Raw genomic sequence first — 16,964 nt, 5'->3', positions numbered from 1 at the left:
ACCTGGTGTAAGTTTCCAACACAAAGTACAAGGAATTTGGAGCACTTGTGGAGAGAGTTGAGTTAGCAATAGCAAGTGACCACCATCTATGACACATTATATGAAAGATTTCATGAAGCAATTTGACTTTCATGTTTGTCTGTTTATGACTATACGATAGATAAAGCAACCACAGCTTTTTTCATCCTTAAAATCCTGTGACTTATTCCCTAGCAATGGGCAAAGACACACCTTGTTGGTGGTGTTGTTTTTATATCAGTCAGGAGTAGATTGGCAGTCCTTTGCTTATCCTAGCTTGATGACTGGCTTTGAAATCAAAGGTGTTTTATGCCTAGGACACATAAATATCAAATCAAATCCAGGTAGCCCAGCAAGAGGAGAGGAAGACAGATGGGGATCTGGAGCCTGCTGTACCACCTACAGACCTACCCTCCAGCCCCAGTCACAGGCAAGCCTTAGGCATCTGCTTGCTTCAATGTCAAGCATCTCAGATAGAGGATGTCACTCAGGGGCCAGCCAGCCACATGGCAAGCCTGCAGCGGGAGCCACCACAATGTGCCAGTATGCGGTGGACAGATGGGAGAGGAAGAGAAGAGGAATAGTTGAGCACTATGAAGAGAGACTGAGTTGGGGAACCTCAGGTAGAGGCTGAATAGTAGACTGTTCTGAGTGGACAGCTCTGCCATCTGGGGCCATGGTGAAGTCTGAGCCACTGAGGGCCATGTCTGATCCTGGTGGTAGAGGTATGGGTGAGCGGGCCCCAAGGGCATGAGTGTAGGAGAGCTGTCCCTGACATTTCTCTGCCATGGGATAGCAGTAGCATGTGATACTACTGTGATAGAGGTGATACCCTCCTCCTCACTCCCATTCCTCTTCACCCCCCAAAGCTGTCCACAGGGTCAGGGGTGCGGGGGAGCTCCTTACCAACTGCTCCTTATCAATACCGCACTCAGGAGAGCAGGCCCTGCATCTTACCTGGATAGCACAGCAGAGCTGACCTCAGAGGTGGAGATGGAGATGCGTATGCCCTAAGGATGAAAGTAAGGGAAAGCTGGCCATAGATGTGCCCCTCACTGCCCATGGTCATGAAAGCAGGAAAGCTGTCCCTGCCGCTCTCTTGCTGCAGCACTTGGGAGAGCAGGCCCAGCAACCTGTACGCACAGTAGAGCTGGCACTGGTGAAGGAGATGCTGGTGAGATGGCCCCACCTCTTGTCTGCCATGAAGTGGCATGGGTGTGGGAGTGATGCCCTAACCCTTCCCTTCCTCAGCACCTTCATTTATCAGGAGAACTGGTCCTGAGGTCATGAGAACAGGAGAGCCGGCCCTGCTCCATCACTGGCTGTAGCACTCTGGAGGGTAAGCTCTGCACCTCTCCTGGGCAACACAATAGAGCTGACCCTCATGGCAAAGGCACCTGTGAGATAGGAGGAGAGCTGTTCCAGCCCCTCTCAAGCCACATCTACTGTGAGAGTAGCACTTGTGTCTTTACTGGGCTTCACAGTGGAGCTGGCTCTGAAGGCGTGGTTGTAAGAGATGGCCCAAAGGGCATGAGAGCAGGAGGGCTAACCCTGCCTCCTGCAGGTGGTGGCATTTGGTTACAACAGTGCTGGAGAGCTGGTGTTGGTGGTGTGGATAAGAAAGAGCAGGCAGGCTGTCCAGATCCAGGGCTCTAACTGTGCATCATCAATATAAAACTGAATTTTATTTCATTGTGTTTTTATATAATCAGCTAGATAACATGAGGCAAATGTGAATTTGTTCTGGAATTTGCACTAAATCTGTGAATGGTTGTAACACATGACCAGTTCTGCTGATGCAAAGCTGCAGGAGTTCTGTGACACAGAACAACAATAGGAAGGAGTCCTGGTGAGCATCCGATATTGAGGGTGTCTCAGAAGCCAGAGATCTTGAACCAGCCCACTGACTTATTTCAAGAACATTTGCAAGTGCAGATGTGTGGACAGAGGAATATACTGTGGGACACACTGTAACATACTAAGCTTCCATGATGAGACAAGTTTTCTATGCTTTTTTGCTTGTTGGTTGGTTGGTTAGTTGGTTGATTGGTTTGTGTGTTTTTTATTTGAAGGGGTGGCTTGCAATGCAGAAAGGTAAATATGAGAGGACAGGGAGACGAGCAGGACTGGGGTGCATGATGTGAAACTCACAAGGAATCAATAGAAAGTTAAAAAACAAAATCCTGTGAGTTGCTATCCACTACACCATTGATCCTTGAGAAATGGGTATTTGATGCTTCTGTCCTTGTTTAAAACTAGACTAGCTGCTGTAAGAGTGAGGTTGATGAATCATATTTTTGGACCAGAGTATAAATATAAATTTCTATAACCTCTCTGATTTTTATATATGAATTTATGTTCTTGTATGAGTTTGTGAGAGTTCCTATTGATGCATCATCAATATAAAATTGAATTTTATTTCATTGTGTTTTTATTTAATTAGCTAGATAATTTGAGGCAAATGTGAAATTTTCCTGACATTTTCACTAAATTGGCATTGTTTTATTTTTATGACTGGTTATTAAACAGTCTGCCCAAGGTAATTGTGATAGTATGGCATTTCATGTGTGAAGACAGATCTTTCTAGGATAGCTACTCCATATCTACAGAAAATTGTAGGATGATTGCTTTAGTTCCTCAAAATTCTTCTTTGTGTCAGGCTTGAAGTAGCCTCATCCTCTTACTTCAAAATAACCACAGGCATCGGATACAAAGCACATTGATATTACAGATGCTTTAGTGATGACTTTCTATATCAGTGAATATTACAGAAAAAGACAAAATGCATTTTTTCTAGTAAGGAGAATGTTATGAGGAATACAAAAGTTGATACTTTCACTAGATTAGGGACATAGTGCTTTATTATTATATTATACTACACATTATATTATATCTTACCAAGTACAATCAAAAATAATGAACCATGTGTCAGCTGGGTCATTGATGATGTGTAAACCTAAGTTTAATTAATTCACCCCTGAATTAGTTATAGAAGTATTTGACTCACCATTCAGCCAATTCTTTGTTGTCATCTGTAACAGATTTCATTACTTTTCTTGAAAATAGAGAATTCTGTTAGTACTGTTGACGTCAGCCGTAGAAGTGCTCTGTCTTTAAAGCACACACTGAGAGAGATAGACAACTCTTCTAAAATCAGTGTGTTACGCTGCTTAAGATCACCTTCAAGCAAGCCACGTGCTATCAGCCCTTCTTTTGTCTACACATAGCTTGTCTGAGCCCTTTTCTTACATACCCACTAGCCGAAAACCAAAACATTTTTCCAGTTGCCTATTGGGGGATATCCAAAAGAAAGCAGAAGTTTTCTGTGGTATCAAACTGTTCTGATTCCTCTCTTCTCTCTAACAGGCCTTTTATATAAGCCTCTTTCAGTCTGCAATGAAATGTTCAAGTGACCCTTCAGAAATGTACAGACTTCCTTCCTTTGTTAAGGCTCTCTGCCTAAGTGGAAGCTGCTGTTGACAGCCGGCATACTGTTCTGCCCTCTGACTGTTTTGGATTGGTTAGGAATTACTCTGCAAAGGGATTATCATAGGCAGGGATGTGGTAGCCAGTGGTTCACTTGCCAGCGGAAATGCAATCCATGGCTAGAAGGAAGCACTTATGAGCTGGCAAAGAACAAATGGCCGACATCAGGAGTAAGTGCTTATCATATCAAAGCTTTGGCACACATCCATACTTAGAAGACTTAATCTAATGAGTTTCATCCATACCTACCAGATGTGATATCTAGAAATTTGCCAGCTGCTTAAACAACTATGTTTTGCTGGAAAAGTCTTAGCAATAAATGACATTTTAATTTTGAGCTGATTAAAATTTCATTTTAATGAATAGGACTGGTTTTAAAAATGATCTGAAAACTTATTTTCCATTATGCATGTTTACAAGTTGTCACTGATGTTTTAAAGCCTAACACAGTTCATCTGTGAGGTATTTCATGTCACAGGTTTCTAATATGTCTACAGCACAATGAATCAATTACAAACTAGACAAATTAACAGTGACACTCTGAAGCTATTTGCTAACAAGCTCTATGTTTTCAAAACCCTCAGAGATTTAGCATGCCTTCTAGATTGTCTTTCTGAACTTTTCTTTTAAGAAAGGTCAGAAGGTAAGTTAGCTTGTTCTTAAATTATTCAATTGAGTTCCTGGATGCAGTTTAACAATATATCTGGTAATTGTATCATGAAAGGTGTTAATACCAGGGAAATTTCATCAGCCAAAAAAGAGAAGAGGATGTCTATAAAAGACTTAAGTTGAATTGCCTGTTGCCAACAGTTCAAAGAGACCAAAGCAGGATTACTTGTAATGACAAAACAAACACTATGCATTGTTTTAAACGTACATGAGTTCAGTGTAGTTGGACTCACTGAAGATCAAAGAATACCATTTCAATGCAAGTGCAGCATACTTTCCTGAAAGAACATGCTAGTCCTAAGAGGAAGAGTTCACATTTCATTTTTTTCTAATGAGACTCTATACTAGGGGATCAAAATTCTTCTCTAATGTGTCACATTCAGGTGTTGAAATGCGTAATCTCATCATCACAGACTGCAGCTGGAAAGCATCCTTTTGAGTGTATGTTCTGACTTGTTAGCATTTGAATAGACATGGGAAGAAGAGCTATTTAAAGCTTAGGAGTAGAAATGGAGAGAAAACAACAACAAAGGCCAGCAGATGCATTTTACTTCTTTTCCATTGTGTGAGAAATGACTTGTATTTTATATATTTGTTCAATCACTGCATATCACTCATAATTAAATGTGCTACTTAACATTAAGAATTTTACTTTAATAGCTGTATGATTGTAAAGTATCTTTCCTCTTTTTTTTTTCTAGCAAAAGCTGGTACTGTTACAATAGAGTTAACATTATTTTAGGCATAACAAGATCAGTGCTGTGTATAGTGAAGATGAATCTAATGGAGTAGGGCATAGGATAGAATAATAGGCCGGTACATGACAGAATCATGCAGCTCCCAGGGAACGATCTGAACCCAAAGCATAACACAGATCTATTGAAGCTTCTCTGTCTACAGGACATAAACTTTATTTGCACATTAAGGGCACATTTGAGTAGCGAGATATAGCATGAGGACAGTGGAGGGCACTGTTACAGGTTACATTATTTCAGCTCTCTGTGCCAGGTTGGAAGAAACTTGAGTAAAGCTGGACTCGCTTACTGAGGGGATATGTACGAGTAAGGAAGAGCCAGAATCATAGTTTCTGTCTTTATCACGAGGAATGCTTATGCTTTTTTATGAAGAGGGAAAGATTAATGAAAATTTAAGAGAAATAACAGATTAGTGTATATTCTGTTTTTGAAATATAATAAATGAAAATGAGGATGTTAAATAGGACTTGGCAGATCCAATATCTCCAATTACTTTCCTTCATCCAGTCTTTATCTCATTCATCACCATCTCCTATGTATTAATTATTATTATTGCCTTCTACAGCCTATTCTTTTCCATAGAAACAAGAGAATTCTATAGAAACGAAAATCAGTTTTCTCAGCAGTTGTCCTTGTAGTTTCCATGAAATCCTGCTTGCTCTGATACAAATAGCCCTCCGCTGTATGTCACTACTACTTCCAACTCACCAGCAGACATGCCCTTTCCCCAGTGCTTGCTGCATCGTTCTGGAATGCATTTTCCTAGAGAGGTTTGCTGTCATTCCTGCAGCTCCAGGTGCTGTTTAGATGCCTGTATGGCTACAGGATAAATGCTTAAAGGAACCAATGCTTGGTCTAATGTTATGCCATGCTCGCCTTTAAGTTCTTAAACATTCAAACAAGATACCACGCCTCTTTATTTTTTCAGTAGGCTTCACAAATTACAGTTATTCAGTCACCAGCCCAACCTTCTCTATCTACTTAATCCTGGATTCTTTTTCTTCATAACTTATCAATTCTTCACCCACTTCATTTTGGTATTTGATTGTGGCATCCTTTCATCAAAAGTACTAAGGGCTTATGTCTAAGTTTTCTTTAATCATTTTGTCATTTATCATAACACTTGTTGAAGATCAATTTGAGGAGGATAGGTTTCATTTCATTTTACAGATTATGGTTGATCATAAAAGGAAACCAAAGAAGTTCAAGCAGGAACCTTGACTCAGGAACTGAAATAGAGACAATAGAGGAAATCTGCTTTAAAGGCAGGTCTCAAGGTCTGATTATTTTCTGAAGCTTTTTATTTCTTAAAGTTATTTATTATTATTACTAATTTTACATTATATTATTTACATTATATATTATTAATTTATTCATTATATATCCCAATTGTAGCCTCCTCCCTCAATTACTCCCTGCCCCAATCTCTCTCCTTCTTCCCCCATTCCTTTCCCTAGTCCACTGAAAGGGGGAGTTCTCTTCCTCTGCCATCTGCCCATAGTTTATCCAGTCTCATGAGGAATGCCTGGATCCTCTTCCTCTGTGGCCTGGCAAGGCCGCATCACCAGGGGCAAATGATCAAACAATAGGCAACCAGTTCATGAAAGAGTCAGCCCCTGCTCCCCTTACTTGGGATCCCACATTGCCAGTTGGCTACATTTGAGGAGGCAATCTAGATCCTCTTCATGCTTGGTGCTTGGTTGGTGCATCAGTTTCTGCAGGACCACCTGAGCTCAGATTTTTTAGTTTTGTTGGCCTCCTTGTGGAGCTCCTGTCCCCTCCATGTCCTTCTATCCCCCTTTCTTCCATAAGACTCCCTGTGCTCTGCCCAAAGTTTGGCTGTGAGTCTCATCCACCCTGTTGGGTGGAGCCTTTGGGAGGACCCTCTATGGTAGGCTCCCATCCCTCTCTTCCATTGTTTCTGCTGTCTATCCTGAAAGAGATTTAACAATCCTCCCTCGCATCCTTCTTGTTGTTTAGCTTCTTTATGTCTGTAAATTTTAGGATGAACCTGATTGCTTATACAACACAGGAACCCCTGTCCTGGGTGGCACCACCCACAAAGGCTGTACCTTCTCATACCAACCATTAATTAAAATATTCTTCCCACTTACCTATAGGCCAATCTAAAGAGGGCATTTTACCGACTGAGTCTCTGTTTTCTCTCCAGATAACCTTATATTCTGTCAACTTGACAGCACAGTTTGTCAACTTGGGACAAAAGATAGTCATCTGAGAGGCAGGGACTTCATTGAGAAAAATGCCTACACATAACAGGCTATAGGTGCACCTTAGGCACATTTTCTATGTTAGTGGTTGATGGAGGAGGGCCCAGCCCATTGGGAGTAGGTCCACTCTTGAGCTTGTAGTCATGAGTTTTATAATAACAACTGTGTAAGCCATGAAGAAAAGCTGACAAGCAACACCCCTCCATAGTCTTTACATGGGCCCATGCCTCCAGATTTCTGCTCTGTTTGAGTTCCTGTCCTGACCGCTATCAGTGATGAACAGTGATATGAAAGTGTAAACAAATTATACCCTTTTCGCCTAAACTTGCTTTTGATCATAGTGTTTTCTCACAGCCACAGCATATATTGAAAGGAGGTGAAAACTTACGTTCTATGAATTATGAGAGGTGATACATTGTAGAATAAAAGAAGCCCATGTAAAAGGGCCATATTCCATTTGATTCCAATCACACAACATTTTTGAAAAGGTAAAACCAAAAAGACAGTAAAAAGATCAATGGTTTCAGGGGCTCACAAGAAGGGGAGAATGATTAGGAAGTAGTAGAAGAATTCCCAGGCACTGGAGATGCTTTGCTGGTTACTATAATGGTGCTTACATGCCTGTCCATTTTCTTAATCTCATTGTTCCACCCACAAATAAGCCTTAATGTGAGGGAAGAGCTCACATTGAACTCCTTTCCCTTAGAACAACTACATCCCTCTGTGAGGTGAAAGATGCTAATGATGGGAAAAGCTATGCGTATGTGTGCGTGAAGGGACAAAGTATGGAAACTCTCATACACCTTTCTGTCACTTTTGCTGAAAATCTATAACTTCTCTTTTATTAAAAGGCATACACATATAATAAGGATATGGTACTGGAAATATTCATAGCTGCTTGAAACACTTGTGTCATAAAAACTGTCAGAACATGAAAGTACTTTGAATAAAATAGGAATAAATAACTATTCAGTCATTTATTTAACAGCTCTGTCATTTGTACTTAAGGTAGAGGTGGGAGAGCTATCAAAAACCCTGAAATATAGAGGTTGAAAAAAAAAAGTATTTATTTTATCAAAAGATATCAAGATTTCAGAAGACAGATGAGTCAAATGTGGGAGAAACTTCTTAGGTGCCAAGATGGTGACCAGTTGGTGTGGTATGCGCTGCTGCTGATGATGAGAAAGTTTTATGCCCATGGGGGAATCAGACAGAATAGATAAGGTAAAAGGAACTAGGAGATAAGGGGAAAATTTAAAAAGATGATTCTACATTCTCACCCAGCTTATCAACTATGCCCATCAATGGGCAAATTATTATTCATGTAGTTAATCTCACAAATGTAATTTTACCCTAAATATATAAAACAACAGACATAGTACTTTTCCTAGACTATGCTTCGTTTTCCTTTTTTATTTTTTAATTCTTTCCAGAGAAAAGATGAAGAATAAACATTTACTATATATTCTGGAACTTTCACTGTAATTATGAAAATATCAAAACTATTAAATTGAAAAAAAACTAAGTTTGGATACTTCAAGTTAATGTTAAAGCAATATCACAGTAATATATATGAAATGGGTGACCAGCATTAATCACAGTTAAGGTTTTAGAGGAGAAAAGAGTTATCTTGATGCTAATGGAAAGTAAAGTCTGCAGCAATAAAAGAATTTTAATTTTAATTAACATATATTCTAGAGTCACAAGAAGGAATGTGGTGATTTTAACAACATCCAAATCATCTGATTTTACCAATAAAGACTCAGAAGCCAGATGATAAGGTGAAAACCTGCTAACTCAGAGGGGCAGAGAAAGTACCCCCTTGTCCTTCCACCTCAGCAGAAGGCCAAAAAAAGAAACCATCCTTCCCCACACCATTTCAACAAACCTTCAAACTAAATGTCCCCCACTTCTGCTTGCTGTGCTTCTCTCTAGCCGTACTCCTGATTTCTTACTCACTATGTTTTGTTTTGTTTTGTTTTGTTTTGTTTTGTTTTGTTTTCCTATGCTTACTCCCTGTCAACTGGTTGATTCCTCTACCTTTAAACCTATGGTTGACTTTATTAAATCTGTTTATTCACACAGAAAGCTCTTAGGTTAAAGGTGTGTGCTAGGGCTGAACCACACCACAACTAGAAAGAGTGTTTTTGTTTTTCTAGCAAACAACACAGTCTTGGAGTTCAGAGTGTGATCAAATATCCTGCAACATGAATGCCATTGTTTTTTATGCATGTATTTAAAAGATCTTGATCATACTTACCTCATTGCCTTCTCTTCTCAACTTTCCACTTGAAAGTTTTCTAAGAGCGTGCATAATATACACATACACAGTAGATGACAAAAAGTACATGACATTGGAAAAATTGCTATGAGAAAAACTTAAAAAATAAAAAATAGATTGTTTAAGGAAGAAAAAGCTTTATCTTGAGGAACTTTGTAGAAGCAGACTGAGAATTTGTATGTGATCGTAGAATAAAACTGTGGTAAAATTAGTATTTGCTTTTGCATTTTACATGCTTTACTACCGTTATTATTCCCTTTAGTGGCAGATGTTTTCACTGTCTTAAACTCAGAGTTTGTGATGTGAAATGTGATATAATTTTATTTACACTACTATATGAAAGCTAAATCTTCCATAGTAACCAGTGTGATTTAATGTTCCTCATTCTGTTCTAACCATGCCATATCCCACTTATCCAGCATCATAATACTTATACTCAAGTATTTTAAGATTTGCAATTTATAGACAAGGTAAGGAGAAATATTAGTATTTTTTACATAGGAATATGATTTAACAAACATGGAATATTTTTATGAGATTACTTTTTTTTTTTAGCGTAGAGAAACTAGAATTGAAACTGTTTAGGGACCTTATAGAAGATAAACATGGAAACAGACTATTCTCCACCAGCCCTCAAGTCTGGGTCCATATGTCAGGGATTTACACAAGATTAAAATGCTAGTGTCGAAAGAATTTGTCTGTGGCTCAAGAAAGAGCTGTCAGTCAAGTAATTGCTGCACACACAGGAAGAGCTTGGTTCTGACCTCCAGCATCCATCAAAAGCTGGGTGTGATCATACCCATATACAACCCAGGACTGGAGGTGGCGGTAGAGACAAACATCTCCCTTGAGTTCATTGGCTAACGACATCAGCGAGCTACAGATTTAGCAAAAGACCTTGTCTCAGAACATGCCATGGAAGGTGAGTAAGGAAGACCCTGATGTCAGCTGTGGCCTACATGTGCATGTGAACTGTGGGCACACAGACACATGTACAAATGACCATGCCACACATTTGCCACACACAGATGCAGTTCTGTTCACATGTATACAACCTTAAAATAGTATTTATAAATATTAAAAGTGGGTAACACAGAAGACAGATTTTTTCATGCAAAATATGATGCATTTTACCAAACATGAAAACCTATGTACATACTTTTTGAAGATAAAGAATACAACCAGCCACCCAGACATCTTTCTGATAACATCTTCAAGCACTAACCATCTTTTCTCCAAAGGGAAACCGCAATGTAGTTATCAGTCGTCAGGATTATTTAAATAAAATCACATATCACTTGTTATTTTTAGTAATTGGCTTCTTTCACTCTATAACAGATATACGAGATTTCTCTGCACCGCTCTGTGTTGCAGGATGCTCCTTGCTGCATACTACTCCTTGGCAAGAATAATATCATAATCCATTTCATCATAACTGAGTGATTGCTACCAATGTTGTCCATTATAAGAAAACGTTTCTATAGACTTTTGTTTTGGAATTAAAGATATTTTATCTGATATATAAAATATAAAAATTGCATACCTTTATGAAGTGGCATGCAATGTTTCCATACACATGTGTATCAAATTTATTCAGTTTAGACATGGATATCCTGTTTAAAACATCATTATCTTTTCTTACTACTTTCAAGTAAAAATATTCAAAACCTTTCCAGTAGATAGTACACTATGATTGTTATGCTGTGCACCAGAACTTCTCTTATTCTTATCTAAGTGTAATTAGGGCTGATGTAGTGGCACAAACCTTTAATCCTACCACTTGATGAATCTCTGTAATTTTGAGGTCAGCCTGGTCTACATAGCCAGTTTCAGTCCTGCCAAAGCTATGCAGTACCCTGTCTCAAAAGAAAAAAAAAAAAAAAGGAATGTATAAATAAATGAATGAATGCTAAGCTTCTCCTCATTCTTGCCTACCCATAATTCTCCCTAGCTTTGAGTAAGCACAGTTATCTTCAATGTGATAAACTGACAGAAGAGTCTACATAAAATATTCTTGTCTTTCTGTGTTCTGGCTTATTTCAATTAACATAATAATCTTCACTTCCATCCATGTCCATGTTTTTTAAAACAAAGAGACTTCAGTGTTTTCTATGACTGACTACTAATCCATTTGTGCATGCACACTGTTTCATTCTGTTTTAGTCTGCTCCTCAGGCGAATATTTAGATGGCTCACTTTTTTTTTTTTAAATGCAGTTTATTCAGGAACCTTGAACAATCATCTGACCCTGGGGAAAGCCAGCCCACAGCTTAAATAGCCTCTGGGTAGCCAACCCAGGCATGCCACGTGGGCAATGCAGATAGGTCCACATACATGGAAGCAAGCCAGATCCTCAGCCTTAGCCAAATGTGGAATTGTTCGTGACAGAGAGCACTCACCATCGGGAAGGTGGAAGGCGGAAACCAGCTCCATCTTTAAGGCACGGCATTCCGCAGCTCTCTACAGTTCCCCCTTTTTGTTTTAGACGCATCAGGCAAGAGTAGAGGTCTGATCTCTGATATTAGAAATCAATTGGGACTTTGTACCGATGTTCATTTAGGTGTCATCCACCCAAAGAGCATCAGACCCGTCCGATACCTTTTTCTCAGAGGCGGGACCTGGGGTATCAACCCGCATGCAATCAGACATGCTCTTCTCTGGGTCCAAAGCGGCTGACCCTGAGTGCAGTGCTTAGCCTCGCATCCTGAGCATAACATTTTAGCTTTTTATGGTATCCAACCATGCTTGGGGCGAATGTCCTGCTTCCATGGCTGTAAAGGCCTGAATGATCATGGCTGCATCACACTGTTGTGAGACTCTAATCTTGCATATATACCACAGGCAAACCAAGGAGACCAACACCAGAAGGCCTGCTAACGCTCCCATGCCCGTCCATTCCTTCAGATGATTCATGGCTGCAGCAATCCATGATGATAATCCTGTGGCTAGTCCTGCGTCCACTCTGGTAGAATTTACTGTGACAATGGCCACTCTCAGCTGCTCCATCGTAGTATCGAATTCTCTAGTCCAATTACCTAAAATATAGCTCGACAATTGTTTAGACAGATTTGCAGCACAGGAAAAATTCTCATGTTATATGCTAGTGACTCAAAGTCCAGCATATTTTCATTGACAGCCAAGTTGAGCGATTTGCCATAGGGTATCAATTTGCTCCTGCAAGAGGTCAATCCTCTGATTGAACACCATCAAGCTTCCTTTTAGTTGAGCATTAATTCCTTTATGTACAACTAAGGCATGAGCTACATTGGCTAAATGATTATTCAGGGTCTGAGCAGTCTGCCCAGTATGACTCATGGCTAATGCCCCGGTGGTAGCTCCAACAGCCGCCAATGAGATGGTAGTAACAATGGTGGCTGTAGATCCAAGATCCCCTTTCTGTCTGAAGAGAGTCATAGCGTGAGGGGCATCAACGGGCTCAGGCACCCAGTGAGGCATGCGAGTAACCAGGGCATACCTAAATTTACTAGCATTCCAGCATTGGGCAAAAAAGCAAGTATCATTACCACAATTACTTGGCTCTATCTGGCTAATAATGAATAAAAATGGGGGATATAGACAAACAGGTGTGGACTTATAGGAAATATTATGAGAAGCCTTAACCCCCTCGTTGAAACATCCTGTGTCAGTTCTAGAACTAGCAGTGGTAATGTCCGAGGTCTGAGTAGGTTCAGGAGACCATTGCCCCCAGGGGCGAGACGTGCTCCATGCCAATTGACTAACTCCATGTTTTCCTCCACTTTTGAAAGTCATTTAAGGTTCTTAAATTATTTTTTTCCCTTTTTTTTAAATTTTTCATCAATTACACTTTATTCATCCCCCCATAAGCCCCTCCCTCCTCCCCTCCCAGTCCTACCCTTCCTCCTCCCTCTGCTTGCATGCCACTCCCCAAGTCCACTAATAGGGGAGGTTCTCCTCTCCTTTCTGATCTTAGTCTGTCAGTTCACATCAAAAGTGGATGCATTGTGATGGCTCACTTTTTAACGTTTGTGAATAGTGTGGAAGTAAAGACAGCTGTCAGAACATAATGGCACAACAATTCTTTAATTCATTTATTCAAGATAAAACTTATACTTGAGAATCCAAAGCACACTTTTGCTCATCAGCCCAAAAGAAAAAGCAGATCAATACTCAAATATAATAAAAATTCCTTCCTTTCCAGAAATCCAACTGCTGTCTCACACAATAGGTTGAGTAACAGAAAAACACACAAATATGTACTTAGTCAACTAACATCAATTTTGTCTGAAATGCGGCCTTGAGCACATCAGATGTCCTCATATGTAAGGCTGCTAATATCATGTATTGGTGAGGACATAGGAACCAGTAAGTGAAACTAATATTGCTATGGCCATTCACACTTTCTCTTTTTTGCACAAAAAAAAAAAAAAAAAAAAAAAAGAAAAGAAAAGAAAAGTTGACATGACTCAAGGAAAACACATCTGCCTGAACCTAGCTGATTGCCAGACTGAAAGCTTGAGGAATTTTCTTGTGACAGATATTAACCCTGAGGCACAAAGAATTTAATTGATGTTTAATCCAAGGCCCTATAACCAAGTCTCTTGACTACCCAGTTCTAGATACACACACACAGTGTGTGTGTGTGAGAGAGAGAGAGAGAGAGAGAGAGAGAGAGCTAGCATGCACACGTTTCTGACATGGTGCGCTTTTCTCTAAATAAATGGTCAGGAAGTGAAGGGTAAAGTATAATGCTTTGAAATTTAACACATTTTACATTGTGCAAGTAAAATTCATTTCAGGCAATCTTAAATGAATAAAAGAAATTTAAATCAAACTCATTTCAATTCTACCAAGGAATTTTAAGCTTAAAATAATAATAATAGTAAGCCCAGAACCACCTACTAGAGATTAGAATTTAGAGGGTTCAAATACAAAAGCATTTCATAAGAAGATTTCTGGGTATTAGTCACTGTTGTTTTCATACATTTGAAAGAACTTAATAGCCTACTTTATTATTTTTCTGGAGTACAAATGAACTGTTCCAAAAAGATCAATTAAATAATAAGACTGAGAGGCATCTTTCTATGGCCAGAATTTCTTGTGAATTGAGTGCATTAAAATTAATTCTCTTGCTATTATTGAAGAAATAGTTTGGTCCTGTTGGAGTTTTAAAGTTTCTTCTTATGTAGGAATAGAATTTTTGGGCAGACAGATTGAACAATAGAATCTTTGGAAACACCAAAGTAATGTTTTAAAAAATTGTCTTCTTTGTATTTGTTTTTAACAAGAAAGAAAGAAAAAAGTTTTGCCTAACTGGTGAAAGCATTATTTTTATTAATGAAAATTTTAAATTAATTTATTTCTATTGATTACACTTTATTCACTCTGTATTCCAATGTTGCTCCCTCCCTCATCCACACCCAACCCCATCCTTCCTCCCCTTTCTCCCCCCATGCTCCTCCCCTAGTCCACTGATAGGGGAGGTCCTCCTCCCCTTCCTTCAGGACCTCCCCTTCCTTCTGATCCTAGTCTATGAGGTCTCATCAAGAGTGGCTGAATTGTCTTCCTCTGTATGTGGCAAGACTGCTCCCCCTCAGGGGAGGTTATCAAAGAGCCGGCCAATTAGTTCATGTCAGAGACAGTCTCTGTTCCCATTACTAGCGAACCCACTTGGAAACTGAGCTGCTAGAGGCTATATCTGTGCAGGGGTTCTAGGTTATCTCCATGCATGGTCCTTGATTGGAGTATCAGTTTCAGAAAAGATCCCTGTGCCCAGATTTTATGTGTGTGTGTGTTTTGTTGTTATTGTTGTTTGGTTTTTTGTTTTGTTTTGTTTTGCTTTTCTTGTGCAGCTCCTGTCCTCTCCAGATCTTCCTATCATCCACTTCTTTCATAAGACTCCCTTCACTAAGCCCAAAGTTTGGCTATGAATCTCAGCCTCTCTTTTGAGTTCCTGTAGGGTGTCTTTTTGAGAGCCTCTGTGATAGGATCATGTCCTGTTCCCTGTTTTCTCCCTCTCCCAATGTCCATCCCATTTGCCTTTCTGAATAAGGATTGATCCTCTTACCCAGGGTCTTCCTTCTTGATTAGCTTTTTTAGGTGTACAGATTATAGAATAATTATCCTATACTGTATGCCTAATATCCACTTATAAGTAAGTATGTACCATGTGTGTCTTTCTGCTTCTGGGATATATCACTAAGGATAATCTTTTCTAGTTCCCACCATTTGCATGCAAATTTCATGATTTCCTTATTTTTAATTTCTGAACAGATCAAAGACTTCAATATTAATCCAGATACACTAAACCTTAGAAGAAAAAGTGGGGAAGAGCCTTGAACTCATTGGCACAGGAGACAACTTCCTGAACAGAACAGCAACAGCATAGGCTCTAAGAGCAACAATCAATAAATGAGACCTCATAAAACTGAAAAGGTTCTGTAAAGCAAAGAACACTGTAATTAGAACAAAACAGTCTACAGATTGGGAAAGGATCTTCACCAATCCTATATCAGACAGAGGGCTAATATCCAGTGTATATAAAGAACTCAAGAAGTTATTTATATAACAAATCACGTATTCCAGTTAAAAAATGAGTTACAGAGCTAAACAGAGAATATTCAATAGAGGAACACAGAATGGCAGATAAACACTTAAAGAAATGTTCAATATCCTTAGTCATCAGGGAAATGCAAATAAAATTGACCCTGAGATTTCACCTTACACCCATCAGAATGGCTAATGTCAAAAACTCAAGAGACAATACATGGTGGAGTGGATGTGGAAAAAGGGGAACTCTCCTCCACCATTGCTGGTGGGAATGTAAACTTTTACAACCACTTTGGAAATAAGTCTGGCGCTTTCTCAGACAATTAGGAATAGTGCTTCCTCAAGATCCAGCTATACTACTCCTAGGCATCTATCCAAAAGAGGCTCAAGTATACAACAAGAACATTTGCTCAACCATGTGTATAGCAGCTTTATTTGTAATAGCCAGAATCTGTAAATAACCATGATGTCCCTCAGCTGAGGAATGGATATAGAAATTGTGATACATTTACAGAATGGAATACTACTCAGCAATTAAAAACATGGTAAAAGCATTTAATTTCACACTGAGGAAGATGACTTGTTTTAGGGATTCTGGTTTGTGTGTGTGTGTGTGTGTGTGTGTGTGTGTGTGTGTGTGAATGTGTGTAATAATTTCATTTGTAATTTTTTGGTTAATATTGTCATATTTTAAATGAATAAAGGTAATTTTTTATAGTTAGAAACAACTACTTAAGATGTTTTCTGTCTGGTCATTTGTACTCAATGAGGAAAAGATTTATTTGCTTTTCATTTCAATATATTGTCTTTTTTTAGTTAAATTTTTATCTTTAGTTTTATTTTTATTTAAATTTTTATTTTTATTTTTAGTTTATTCACATTGTATCCCAGCTGTAGTACCCTCCCTCATTTCCTCTCATGTCCTTCCCAAGTTCACTGATAGGAGAGGTCTCCTTCCCTTCCACGTGACCCTAGCCTATCAGGTTTCATCAGTACTAG

General features: G+C 39.1%; 1 non-coding gene across 1 annotated transcript; it reads left to right on the top strand.

Moving 5' to 3' along the window:
- Positions 1 to 203: 203 nt before the first annotated feature.
- Positions 204 to 344, top strand: LOC132649657 (small nucleolar RNA SNORA48). The gene has a single exon (XR_009588136.1). It is a non-coding gene; the product is annotated as a small nucleolar RNA SNORA48 (small nucleolar RNA).
- Positions 345 to 16,964: the final 16,620 nt, after the last annotated feature.

Source organism: Meriones unguiculatus, chromosome 20 (genome assembly GCF_030254825.1).
Source record: "Meriones unguiculatus strain TT.TT164.6M chromosome 20, Bangor_MerUng_6.1, whole genome shotgun sequence".
Lineage (NCBI taxonomy): Eukaryota > Metazoa > Chordata > Mammalia > Rodentia > Muridae > Meriones > Meriones unguiculatus.
The sequence above is the reverse complement of the archived record's forward strand: the minus strand, read 5'-3'. Positions and strand labels throughout refer to the sequence as shown.